Genomic DNA, 15,145 nt, shown 5'->3' on the forward strand with positions numbered 1-15,145 from the left:
CCATCGCATTATACAATAAAAAAAAATCAATCATTGTCCTTTCTCAATCAATAAAATGTTCTCTCTTTTTTTTCATTAACATTATCAATTATTAATCAATAAAATGTTTCTCCTCTTTTTTTTTCAATAACTTTATCAATAAAAATTCACAAATTAGTCATTGTCTTTCTCAATCAATAAAATGTCCTTTTTTTTTCAATATTATCAGTACAATTCAAAAAAATCAATCATTAAAGTATTCTTTTTTTTCTCTTAATATTATAAAATATAATTTAAAAAAATCAATCATTACGATATTCTTTTTTCAATATTATAAAATGTTTCTCTTTTTTTTTTTTTTTTTTTTTTCAATATGATCACTACAATTCACTACAATTCAACAGTTTACTATCTCTATTCTGGGTAGCCAGTACCCTCTCTCTATTAGACTAGCCTATCTTCCTCTCACCTTATCTGGTCACGATCAGAGTTCTCTTGGCCCATTCATGGGTCATCCCTCTGCAAAAAAAAAAAAAAAAAAAAAAAATCGAAAAGACGAAGAAAAGGAGATCAAAGTTACTCTCAATGGCTCCGCAACTCATCTTCCGAGTAGATGCCAATGCGTGCAGTCTTTCTCTATTTGCTTGTTGACAGAAACTTGTTTTTCTCCAGGTAGGGTCACATTGGCTGCAGGTGGTGTTTGACTGGAGTCACTTCCGCCATCATCACAAACAAGCTTGAGATGCCTTTCACTGTTTCTCATTCGCATTTGCCACTGCTGTTAAAATCACACCCAGCATTAGTTACATGTTTATCACCGCCACCACCACTGCTGTCAATTTACAGAAGTTAACTCCTGACTCATTGATCTCCAGACCTTACAACCGGGTCCGTAATTCTCTCAAATCTATTTTACTTACTTCTCTTAAAAAATTTCTTCCTATTCACTTACCGGTCATTTCTCAACTATTTCTTGCGTTAGCTGTTCTAGATAATTACCGAGCACCCATAATCTCAATACTAACAATCTAAGTGCCCCTACGAACGTTAATAAGATTACCGGAAACCAGCCACTCCCCCTACGCCCTGATTGAATTACGACAGGGCCCGTGTCCAAGACATCCAACGTTGGCGCGTGACGGAACGACCAGCCTCCAATTCTCATGAATATTAATTCTCAAGTTTCCATTTTTTTTTTCTTAAATCAATTCCTTTTTCATTTTTCAAAACAAAATGATATATTCAAAACCCCGTCCTTCCTTCCTTCCTTTTTTTTTTCGTTTTCCTAAGAATCCTCCAAAATAATAACATTTAATTCGATAGACATTTCAGAAGAAATTTCATTCACGCTGTAACAATGACAACAAGGAATCACTTTCCTAAACAAATCGCTTATACTTTAGTTCATAGGCGCCCCCATTGTATAAAATACCTAATATATATATATATAATATATATATATATATATATATATATATATATATATATATATATATATATATATATATATATATATATATATATATATACCCGTTCACATACACCTTTCACGATAAAGATAGAACCCAGAATTAGATAGAATCGAGCAATTGCATCGACAATGGACAACGCCAGACCCAAAGTAGGTTTCGATGTACTGCATCTCATCAGTGACGTGCTCCGACATAGGCGCGAACCCAGGTCGTCGCACTCATGAAGTGTGCAATACTGACGACCTAACCATATGGACCACGGCGCAATCTATTGACTATGCCTCGATTGTTTTAATTCTTGTATTTTTTTAATCCGTTCTACATTCTACGATGTGACAAGCAACGCGTCCTATACAATTAAGATAGTTACTGCTTGTATGCAGGCGGTAGATATCACATCTACAAACATTGACTGAAATTAGCCGACTCCCCAGACACGATTTCGGAACAACCTTATTTGTTGAGGGACATCACGTCCCTACGAAGGATGACCCGCTTTTTCTACATATATTAGACATTAAGAGGAGATTATAGATATATATATATATATAAATACCCGTTCACATACACCTTTCACGATAAAGATAGAACCCAGAATTAGATAGAATCGAGCAATTGCATCCTTTCGGTTGTTCCGAAATCTTGTCTGGGGAGTCGGCTAATTTCAGTTAATATTTGTAGATGTGATATCTACCGCCTGCATACCAGCAGTAACTATCTTAGTTGTATGACGTGTTGCTTGTCACATCGTAGAATGTAGAACTGGATAAAAAAAAATATTATGACGAGATCCCTGGCGACACCAGATGATCTTGCTTTTCAAATAGAGGAAAAGAAGATAGGAGAGGATGAGGTATGGTTAGGGGGGCCATGCTGACACTTGGTCAAGGAAAAACAGATGTGTATGAGATTTCTGTCCACCAGAGAAGAAATAATATCTTTTTCAATGAAAAGAAAATATAAAATCTGATAATAGGATTCGTGGAACAAGAGATTGTTTTTCTAGTTGGATTTGGTAAAAATGAATTTTAACTACTAATTGAGTGAGACAGGTACAATGACTTGGGTTCAAAAGGTCTGCTTTGGGGTCTGGGAGATGTTGTCATTTGAGTCCACCTGTTGTATTTAACTACCAGACCACCAAGCCAAGTGATAAGTTAGTTGGACAGATAAATAAATAAATTGAACCTAGGGAGAGATATGGTCATTAATGAGGGAAAAGGTTCGGGGCAAAAGAAAGAGAGAAGGGGAGTAAATTAATAGGGAACGAAGAGAAAGAGAGAAAGGGAAGAAAAAAGAAAGACTAACTCCAAAAAGGTAGAGGGAGGAATTTCTGATTTGATAAAAATGATTGGTTTTTTAGAGTTAGAGTTCTTTTACTGGCTGGCATCGAGGCGTCCACATCGCTCTCACCTCGCCTAGGGGGGGGGGGGGAGGCGTTGGTGCGAAACCCTCATAAGAGCTAAGTTGAAAGGCTCTTGTTCTTAGCTGGGAAATTAATTAGAGGAACTTAAGTTATACAACCTGCATCATGAAGCTCGGATCAAGGAACTCGACTTTAAAGAAGTGTAGAACGATTTATGAATAATTATTTTGTTGGTTTTTACGAAAATGAACCAGAGTTTTTCTTTCTTTCTCGATTGACGGCCTGAATGAAGATGCAGTTTATTTCAGGTATGCCCTGACGCCAGATGATGAAAGAGATAGACTGGATCCAGCACGAAGCCAGAGTGACGGCCAAAATCGACAATGTTGCCACACGGACTTAGGGTTATGCACATTTCGCGTGCCCTGAGCAGCAGAAAGATATTTTCCAGTGACCAGTGAGAGTCTGGTCACCCTTGAGGGGTCCACCACTAGACAAGTAAGAATGTAGCCCTGCTGGGTTGCATTTATGGTCCTGTGAGCTGGGAGCGACGAACACGGCCAGAAGTACATCACAAGTATGTTCCCATGAACCAGGATAGCAACGGATGTGGCCCGGCCCTCAGACAAGAGAGGGTGTTAGGGTTATAATATAAGAATTTAAACAATCGAGGCATAGTCAATAGATTGCGCCGTGGCCCATATGGTTAGGTCGTCAGTATTGCACACTTCATGAGTGCGACGACCTGGGTTCACGCGTATGGAGCACGTCACTGATGAGATGCGGTACATCGAAACCCACTTTGGGTCTGGCGTCGTCCATTGTCGATGCAATTGCTCGATTCTATCTAATTCTGGGTTCTATCTTTATCGTGAAAGGTGTATGTGAACGGGTATTTATATATATATATATATATATATATATATATATATATATATATATATGTGTGTGTGTGTGTGTGTGTGTGTGTGTGTGTGTGTGTGTGTGTGTGTGTGTGTGTGTATGGTGACTCCTTCCTCTCTTTTCTTTTTTTCCTTCTGTAGCTCCAGTTTTTTTTTTGGGGGGGGGGGTTCAATATAAATGCACATGGCATGTTCACATAACAAAAACAAAAAATCACTAATCATTTAGAATACGGCCGAAACGTTGTGACTATAACAACCAAGGCACTATGGGAGTGGTCTTAACCCAGATCACTCGACCCCTCGGTCCTTTCTTGGACGGGTTAGAGGTACTTTATCCTTATACCTTCTTATCCCTGTCCGTTCATGGGAATATTCTCCTACCAGTGCTGACTTCAGTTGTCTCCACCATCAGTCAGGGATTTTCTTTAATCTGTCGTCCAATGAGCGCGTCGCCGGTCTTTGAGCAGCTTCGTATGTCTGTAAAACCACCTCTGCATTCCGCAGGCCAAACATCGTCTGTTTTTTCGATATCGCTTGTAACCAATTGTTCAATTCCTTGGGATCACCCCTAAACCCGGGTACTTTCAAATTCCTCAGGCGGGTCTGAAAAGCCTTTGTCATTACTTGGTGGCTCTCGTTCAACTTCGACTCTCCCCTCAATCTCCACCTCTGACTGCTCGCCCTTCAACAAGCAGTCCACTAATGCCTCCCCTGTTAGTTCGCCATCGCTACTTATGACTCCCTCTACAACTACCTGTTTCTTAACGTCTTCACTGCTCATTTTCACTTATCTTATTCCCTTTACTCAACAAACAAGAAAGAATAGAAATCAAAAACACCACGGCCCAATAACTCATACCCCCCCTTCTCTTAACAAGAACACAAACAATCAAAGAGAGAAAACATTATCATTTCACAAACCTTTACACTCACTATTTCTTTCTCTCTTTTTTTTACCTTTTTTTTCTTTCTAGTCTTTGGTTTTTTTGTTTTTTTTTTTCACTTTCAACTGACCATTCGATAATCACAAAGAAGCACTCCACAAGGCGTTTGCCCCGACAACAAAAGGAACACGTCAAAGTAAGTTTCTATTCATCCAGCCTGTGCCGATTCTGTGATCCTGCGCAACTGACGTCAACTCTTTCAGTCTCAGCCTCAGGGTTAAAAGAGTTTGTGATCTCTAGGGGGAAAAATTTTTCTACGTTGTTGTGTGGGATTTTTTTTTTGTATGTTTGCTTTAAGTCTCTTCTTTTCAAATCACTTAAATGACCAAAGTTCACAATGGAATTTATATACCAGATAGGGTCTGTTATCCTTGGTCTATGGACACCAAAGTATGACAGGATCCCTTCCCAAGGGACCCTTTGTCAAGTAAGAGTCAATCTTCGGTCACAGAACCAAAGTGTGACCTCTGATCTCGTCCAAGTCAGTATCCTGATCGACAGTGACCAGATGTGACCTTTTCAATGTAGCAGAACCCGTTGGTTACACTGGTCAGTCTTCAATTTGCGGCCAGGTGCTTCTCAGTTCTTCTCGCCTCAGGATTGATATGCCGTCGCTTCAGCGGTCGGTCCTACGCTAAGGAAAAGAAACAGTAACTTACAATTCGCCCACAAGGAAAAAAGACTTCTTTCTAGTCTACTGATTAAATTCATATATATATATATATATATATATATATATATATATATATATATATAAAATAAAATATGCATCAAGTGCGCTTGAAAGCCAAATAACAACGTAATATTAGGAAAATAAACAAATATTTTACTTGTTTGAAATTTATCCCAAATATATTTCAGAGGTATCCTCCATCTTCAGTGTGTTGTTTTTTTTCTTCTTTTCTTCTTCCTTGCCATGTTGTAAATTTGGAGAAAGAAGTTTTTAAAGAGCTGCGCGTTGTTTCTAGTGGTTGTATTTTGAAATGTTTGAACTGTGCGTGGGTAACTCGAGAATAACGTGAAAGAATTTTTCCAAATTTACAACATGACAAGGAAGAAGAAAATTTTAATAATAAGCCAACCTGCAGGCTAATAAACCCGGCTAAAAGCGAGATCGGCCTAGCTAGCAAGTCTATAATTAGAGAAATAGTAAAAGAGACAAAAAGAAAATCAAATCTTAATTTATGGGCAGACACGAGCACGGTACTGGACTGGTTTAAAAACATAACTGAACCACACAAATGTAAATTTACACAACTGGATATCGTCGACTTTTACCCCTCAATTGCTAAGGAAATTCTAGAAAAATCATTGATCTTTGCATCAAAATATAAAAAGATAAGTGAGCTGGATAAGGAAACCATCATGCCTGCAAGGCAGACCCTTTTATTTTTTGACGATAAAATATGGGTAAAAAAAATCAAATCCCTAAGACCCCTTTGATGTCGCGATGGGTAGGTATGACAGTGCTTACACCTACGACCTGGTCGGACTTTTCCTATTAGATACCATGAAAAATAAATTCCCAAGCCACTTTTTTGGGTTATATAGGGATGATGGACTTTGCCTATCGCGTGACTACAATGGATGTGCACTAGACAGATTAAAAAGGGCCTAGCTGAATTTTTCAAGGAGCTAAATTTTAAAATAACCATAAACACAAATTTAGATAGAGTAGATTTTTTTAGATGGAACTCTAGATCTCGAGAAGAAAATACATAAACCCTTCTACAAACTAAATGAAAAACTCATGTACATAAATAAGGGTTCATGCCACCCACCCACAGTGTTTAAAAATATGGTAGCAAACATTAGCAAAAGAATTTCATGACTTTCTTCGAACGATGAAGTGTTCGAACAAGCAGCACCATATTATAATGAAGCACTGCACCAAAGTGGGTTCAAAGAAAACATAAAATTTCAACAGACTCAAGATAAAAAATAAAATAAAAAGCGAAATAAGAGACGGAAGATAATTGGTTCTTATTGAATACAAAAACTAGAGTAGGACATTTTTTCTTAGACTTCTTGATAAGCATTTTCCAGAAAAACACAAACTGCATGAAATTTTTAATAGGAACACTGTGAAAGTTAGTTACTCAACAGCTCCATCAATCAAGTCGATCATATCTAAGGAACCCAAAAAGATAGATAACGCAGGCTGCTCTTGTAGGACCAAAAATAGTTGCCCATTCGAGGGCAATTGTAAAGCTGAATCCCTTGTTTATGAGGCCACAATAACAGACCAATCTACAAACATACCGGAAAAATATATAGGCATGACACAAGGCCAATTTAAGCAAAGATACTATGCGCATATGAGCTCCTTTAGAGCAAAATCAAGGATAAATACAGCATTAGCTACCCGAGTGTGGGAGCTTAAAGAAAAGAATACACCTTTTTCCATAAATGGAGAAAAATAGAGTACAAACCAGCATACGCCCCTGAATTAAGCTCGTTCTGTAATGCAGAAAAATATCACATCCTCCGGGCAATTCATGACCCAAAAATAAGATGTTTAAATGTGAGGAGTGAATCGTTAAAAAATTGTATACACAGAAGGAAGGCACTCCTAATAAACTGGGCCAATGAAAAAGATAAAACTTAGATTTTGATTATATATATATATATATATATATATATATATATATATATATATATTAATTTAACTAGCTCTACCTACGTATTGAGCACTTTTAAAGTAAATACTTAAAGTTTACGCATAAATCTATACTTTCATATATTAATTTTATGTAAGTAAATGAAGTAGTTATATATATATATATATATATATATGTATATATATATATATATATATATATTTAAAAAAAAACAAAAAAAACTTTAGTAAACTTGTAAATGCTAAAATTGTTTTTAGTCGGAAAAATGGGATTTTAATTGTAATTGTATTATAGATTTGAAATTAATGTATTATATATAAATTTTTAAAAATCATACTTTATAAATGTTATTTATAATCTGTTTCAATTTTAAAACTATAGGAAAAATATAATAGTGTTAATATACTAGGAAAACTCCTTAGGCTAGATAAATACTCACTTCTCCAAACTTTGAAAGAGTTGGAATTTTTTTAAAGAAATTTTTAAACGTATTTCGAAATTTTTAAACGTAATTCGATAGAATTAAATGAAATTTTAAGTTTTTCATCGATATTGATATAGTATTTTAAGTTTGAATTTTTATATATAAAAAATTAGATTTTTAAATTAAATTGGTTTCAAATTCAAAACGTGTTATATATAAAAAAAATTATGGAAAAAAAATTCAATCAAAATCAGATTTTAAAATTAAAATAATTCAAAATTTAAAGTTCATCATCATCCTCCGATAAATAAACGGGGGGTGGGATTTAACAAAACGAGAGTTAAACGTGAACTCGAAAGGAATATATATTTTCCACTTCCGGTTATCGAATAGATGAGTATTGACTAAAGAGAGCTTAATATGGACATCTTAATCGGTCCTAAGTATCGGGCTTGAAACCGACGGTACCAATGATTTTTCTCATCTAACAACTTTCTGTAGACAAAATACAATATATATATATATATATATATATATATATATATATATATATATATATATACAATTGGTCCTTACAGTTCAATAATAATGTGTCCATACAAGTCACGACTTCTCTGAGTCTACAATTAATCTATACTTTCTCTCTCTCTTGTACACACACACACACACACGCACACACACACACACACACACACACACACACACACACACACACACACACACACAGGGCGTCGTGGAGAGGGGAGAGTGATAATTCAGTTCGCAAGTTGTTTCAAGCTTGTTCAATCTAAAATCTCATAAAAACTCTCTCCGTTTTTCGACTGTGCTTTCGGTTATGTATGCCGGCTGGTGTGAACCGGGGTGATTCCTCCAACCAATCAACCACGACAGTGTCCACTCTCAGCATATTCCAATCGGTTTCCTCAGGAAAATGCATCTGGAAGTTTTGCGGGCGGTTTCACCCGTGATCTGAGGTCGAGGTGAGCTGTCCTCGAGTTATAAACATCCATTCTCAAAAACATGAATCATCACTAATTTGCACCGGCTCACAGAATATGCTTTCATTCAACTCTTATCATACATTGTTTGTTGACGGGTAAAACAATTCATATATTATTTTATTCTTTTTTATCAGCAGGGACTTTTGCTGTCGCCCAGGCACACCAATATTTAATAAAAGAGTCACGTTTGCTCGTTTTCTCTAGTGAATTTCAAGTTTTTGCTCCCTCTTTTGGGGAGCTCAACCGCCTCTTGGGACGGTCATGTCACGCAAGAAAACTCCTTGAAACGAAACTATATAGTAGACATCTAATTAAAGGTATAAACACAGTGCCACTCGTAAGATACTCTGGACTATTTATAGGATGGATCAAAGAAGAACTAAGGTATCTTGACCAGAAGACCAAGAAACTCATCACAATGCACAATGCATTACATCCAAAGGATGATACTGACCGACTCTATGTGAAAAGAAAAGATGATGGAAGAGGGCTAGTTAGTATAGAGACTCTGTAGATGACACAAGAAAAGAATTAGAAAAATACATAATGCAGAACACTGTAAAAATAATTACTGCAGCAAAAGACACTGAACCCCCCCCCCCCCGAAATAGAAGAAACAAGGGATAAGACAAGAAAGTAAATGGGAAGAGAAACAGCTACATGGACGAGTCATAAGGATGACAAAAGACGAGAGTAACGAAAACACTACTTTGATATGGCTACAAAAAGGAAACCTTAACAGAGAAAGTGAATCCCTAATAACAGCTGCACAAGATAATATGATTAGAACCAACCACATAAAAGCAAGGATTGACAAGACACAAGAAAACAGTAAATGCAGACTCTGCAGACAAAGAGACGAAATGATAAACCACATAATAAGCAAATGCAGCAAACTAGTCCAAAAAGAATATAAAAATACGACCAAGCAGGGAAGGCAGTACACTTGCAATTATGCAAACAACTGAATCTTGAACATCCTGACAAATGGTACACGCACAAACTTGAAAATAAAAGTCACAAACTTCTATGGGACATGGATATACAAACGGATAAACCCATCAGAGCAAGACGATTGGATGTCATACTAGTTAACACGAAGGAAAAGACCTGTCAGATTGTAGATTTTGCTGTCCCAGCAGATAATAGAGTGAAGATCAAAGAGATGGAGAAGTGGAGTAAATACACTGAACTGACCAAGAGCTCAAAGGGATCTGGATGATGCAAAAAGTCAAGATAACACCACTAGTAGTAGGAGCGCTAGGAACAATACCAAAAACCTTTGAAAAGAGAATGGGAGAGATCAGAATCAGAGGGATGACTGATAAAATACAATGGATAACACTAATGAAAACTGCTGAAATATTAAGGAAAACCCTTGAATGCGGAGATTAATACACAAGAACTACAGACACAGTAGACATTCAGAAAATGCTACTAATGTAAAACACCAAGGCGCATCACATGGAATCACAAAAACTGGAATTAAAAAAAAAATTTTGTGTGTGTGTCACTAAAACTGACACCACACCAAAGCAAGGAGGGTCAAGAAGGATGGAAAGACCAAGAAGAGAAAGCATTAGCCATAATACTGGGACTTTGGGGAGGCTTGTTGCCACACAAATTCCAGCGAAGACCAATGGTCGCCACTAGCGAGAAATCAATGGTAAACGGCTGCTACGATAACACAAATCCATCTGCAATTGTTATCGACGTGGAGAATACTGGAAATCTGGAGAGACTTGTTGTCACTCAAGCTCCAGAGAATACCACAAGTTGTTTTTAAAGAGAAATCTTTGATGATGGCCAGTGTGACTACTCCTAGTGAGTAAATAATAATAATAATAATAATGGTTTCAATATGAATCACTTATGCATTATTTCAATCTTAATTTTTTATCCTTAAATTCTTATTGTTTTTCTTCTTTTCATCATTATTATTTGTTTTTTGTACTTACTAGGAGTTCTCATACAGGCTATCATAAAAAAATTACTCCTTGATAACAACCGGTGGTATTCCATGGAGATAAGATGATAACAAGTCTCCCCAGATTTCCAGTACTTTTCAACTCTTTTGATAACTTTTGCAAATGACTTTGCATTATCATTGACATATGCTGACAATGATCATTGGTCTGGAATCTGAATAACAATAAGTCTCCCCAAGGCCTAATAAGTCGCACATTCATCCAATGAGTTCTAATTAGTGCTTGCCATCGTCTTTAACCCTTCATGCCAATTTGTGTTTTATCAGGCAAGGCTGATGGTTTTTATTGGAGGGGGAGCAGTTTATAAGATTTTATTGCAGTTTTAGTTACCTTGGACTCATGTGGTGTTTATTCCATCTTTTTGTTTTACTTCTGTTACAGTTTTTCATGTGGATTAATTTTTGCATTCAATAAGGTTTCAGCTGTTTTCATTATTACCGTCTGTTGTAAGTCTTCCCCCTGATTTCAATTTCTCCTTTTTTCCACTTTTTTGAATACGACGATACTTTGTATCTGTATTTATGCCCTAAGATAAAAGAACTTTTTTGAGCTACAATTTCAAAAATCGAATGCTGACAAATAATTAAAAACTGAAAAGCCTCTCAAAGAATACAAAGGAAAAAACAACAAAAAAAACAAAAAAAAAACAAAATGCAAATCAAGGAAAAGGGGTGTGTGTGTGTGTGTGTGTGTGTGTGTGTGCATGTATCATAGACTAGGCTATGCTATCTCAGCCGTCTCCCTTTGCCTCCTCTTTCTCCTAGCGCACCTTAACCGCTCCTCCCTGTCTCGATGGTAAGTTGGTTATAATTTTATTCTTTATTTTTTTTTATTCAGCATTTCTGTTACATTAAGATTTAAATATTAAGCATTTACTAAATTCATTCAACGTTTTTAATTGTGTAGAATCTTGCCCCTTTTTATTTACTATATATATATATATATATATATATATATATATATATATATATATATATATATATATATATATATTATTTTTAAAATATAATTATCCACTGACACGTGTTTCGTCGTTTACGACTGATCAGAGTGGCTGGATCTAGCGAGATTTGAAATCGGGACCCCATGGTAATGAGCCTAAACTCTTTATTCGCTCACCCATCTCGCACGATATATATATATATATATATATATATATATATATATATATATTTAACTACTTAATTTACTCACATAAAATTAATATACAAAAGTATAAATTTATGCGTAAACTTTAAGTATTTACTTCAAAAGTGCTCAATACGTAGGTAGAGCTTGTTAGTAAGTTATAAAATATATATGGCGATTAAGCTACACTGAATATTACGCGTTTCATCCACTCTAGGACTCTTCAGGCTTCTGTGCAAATTTTGTGGTTGTTTGTCGTTTTTATATATGCATCTTCTATTGAGATTTTAGTTAGCCAATCAACTTTCTAGTATCCACCGTGCCCTTCCTATCAGCCAATGAGCATACACTTTTCGGACAAAGGCCTATTTGACCTCTGGTTGACCTGTTTCTTTGTGTGTGCTCTATTTAGACTGGATATCTAGTTTCTTGATCTGTTTTAAATCTAGGTTAGTTTTTTTTATGTTAGTTTATATATAAATATATATATATATATATGTACATACATATATGCACACATATATATGCATATATATATATATATACATACATATATGTGTGATCGTTTATGTATATTCATGTTTATTTAATTTATTTATTTGTTTATTTTCTATCGTTTTTGTTAATTTTAAAACTATTTTGTACTGCTATCCTAGAGTAAATTTATCTTGTGAACACAGTTGTTTGCTATTTCTCTTCTACAGTTTAATAGATGTTGGGGTTCTTTAAAGTACAGGATAGCAAATTTTTCATGAAGGCATAATCTACATGGGTCGTCTAGGTCCCTACACGTGGTAGCTTGTCTTATTATTTTCCATTCGACAACTGGCGAATGTCCGCTTTCCTTGAGTTCCCAGTATTTATTTGCTAGCGTTGTTTTCATACGGTGTTTTTTATTATTGAATGTAATTTTGTGGTCATAATATCGAGTTTTGAAATCGAAGGAAGCTATACCTATGTAATATTTCTTGTTATTCCGACAAGAACAACCATACTAGAAATAAAAATATTAATAACGACCAAGATAAATGCAACTGTAGACACCGCACACTTTGCCCACTTCAAAATAAATGTCTAACCAAAAGCGTAGTTTACCAGACCACAATGTTTGTGAAAGAAAACCCGAATTAACTTTCAATAAAAACACAAATACATATTCAAACCTCCATGCGACCTGTAATTTTTTTCTTCTTTATATTTTAAATATTTATTGTTATATACTAGCACAAGCCAAAAGAAATAATAAATTCTACCTTTTCACCATTTTTGCTAAAAATTATTTATTCAATTAAGATAATACAATCAAGTAGAATAACGTCAATTATAAAATATGTGGTAGTTATCGCCCTTGCATTATTTAACATTCAGTTTCCTAATATGTTAGGAACGTAACTTAGCAATTTTAAAATATAAATTATTGTTACATGTTTATTCTAAACCATCTCATCAAAACCATATCACATAAACATTCATTGATAAAATTAATCTACATTCGAAATTAATCTTGTGTGTATATATATATGTGTGTGTGTGTGTGTGTGTGTGTGTGTGTGTGTGTACGGCATAATCACGTTGACACATCGGTTCTCGTCAGATCACCAAAGTTAAGCAATGTTGAGCCTGGCTAGTACCAGATGGGTGACCATTTGGGAATTCTAGGCGCTGTATGTGCTTTCTGTTTATCTCGGCATTTTTTTCAGTCGTTCTGAACCTCCACTTGCCACTGGTATTTAACAATGTCGACTCAGGAGAGGAATGGTTGGAGATTGCGCAACTTTTGCCACAAAAAAATTCACGCGCAGACACACACCTTACAGTGGATAGCCATAGTCTGTCAGGACTGAAGGAAGCCTTTTTATATATATATATATTTATTCTATATGTATATATATGTGTATATATATGTATATGCATATATGTGTATGTGTATATCTATATATGTATATCTGTTTATCTACATATATATATATATATGTGTATATATGTATGTATGTATGTGTGTGTGTGTGTGTGTGTGTGTGTGTGTGTGTGTGTGTGTGTGTGTGTGTGTAAATGTCAATAAAATAATAAAAAATAGAGTTGTACTCACCACCTAAAAGAGCACTAGTATATGGGATGCATGCAAGGATGAGAGAAGGAGATAAGCACGGCTACAATGCACACACACACACACACACACACACACACACACACACACGATATGGTAAACAAAAAAGGGGTAAGAGTCTACCCGATTAAAAACGTTGAATAAATTTACGAAATGCTTAATATTTAAGTCTTAATGTAAACGAAAGGATGAATTTAAAAAAAATAAAGAATAAAATTGAAACCAACTTACCAGACAGGGATGAGCGGTTAAGGTGAGCTAGAAGACGGAGAGTGAGTCAGAGGGAGGGGGCTAAAACAGCATAGCCTAGTCTACGACACACACACACACACACACACACACACACACACACACACACACACACACACACACCTTTTTCTTATTTTGCATTTTAATTTTTGCTTTTCCTTTGTATTATTTGAGGAGCTTTTCAGTTTTTAATTAATTATTGGCATACGATTTTTGAAATCGTATCTCCAAAATATTCTTTTATCTGGGTGTTAATGTAGATAAAATATAACATCATATTTTTAAAAAAAATTATATTTTTGTGCATTCGTATTTAAAAAAAAAATATATATATATATATATATATATATATATATATATATATATATATATATATATATATATACTTATTTGTGAATTTATCGATCATTTTTAATTAATGGTTCCTGTTCTATACTATGTCTGCCTGGCAGGTGATCATCACTCAGCATATGTGCTGCTTTTTTGAATCGTCTTACTCTCAACCATTCTTCTCTGCCTCCCATGTCGAGCTAAAAGATTCCCGAGTTCGACAAGGCACAAATCAGTAAGGTCAGAAGTTACATCGACCAGAATGTTGTGAAAATAACATTCAAGATAAAATAGTTGTCCAAATAATCTAAGTAATATTTTACAACTTTATTTTTTGATTTATAAAAAGCCTTATGATTTGACATAAAAGTGGTGGTGAGTGCTGAAGAACTTAAATGACCTAAGTCTAAAGATTGCCACGTTTAATCAACGCCTTCTTATCAGTATTCGTGCTGACTGGATGGTTTTTTGTTTTTTTGCTGTGTGAAATGTAAGTAGGAAGGTTGTGAGCAGGGTAATATATTGTCTGCAAATCAGTTTAGTATAAAAAATAAAGAACATAACCAAAGAATTAAACTCTGGAGTTGGTAGATAGCAAGGACAACATGAACGTGTAAACAAGAACAAGGAA

At 35.1% G+C, this 15,145-nt stretch overlaps 1 pseudogene; it reads left to right on the forward strand.

Moving 5' to 3' along the window:
* Positions 1-13,382: 13,382 nt before the first annotated feature.
* On the forward strand, positions 13,383-13,499 carry LOC145294278 (5S ribosomal RNA; annotated as a pseudogene).
* The last annotated feature ends 1,646 nt before the right edge of the window (positions 13,500-15,145 follow it).

This window comes from Euprymna scolopes, chromosome 15 (genome assembly GCF_053919585.1).
Source record: "Euprymna scolopes isolate OS-2025 chromosome 15, ASM5391958v1, whole genome shotgun sequence".
Lineage (NCBI taxonomy): Eukaryota > Metazoa > Mollusca > Cephalopoda > Sepiida > Sepiolidae > Euprymna > Euprymna scolopes.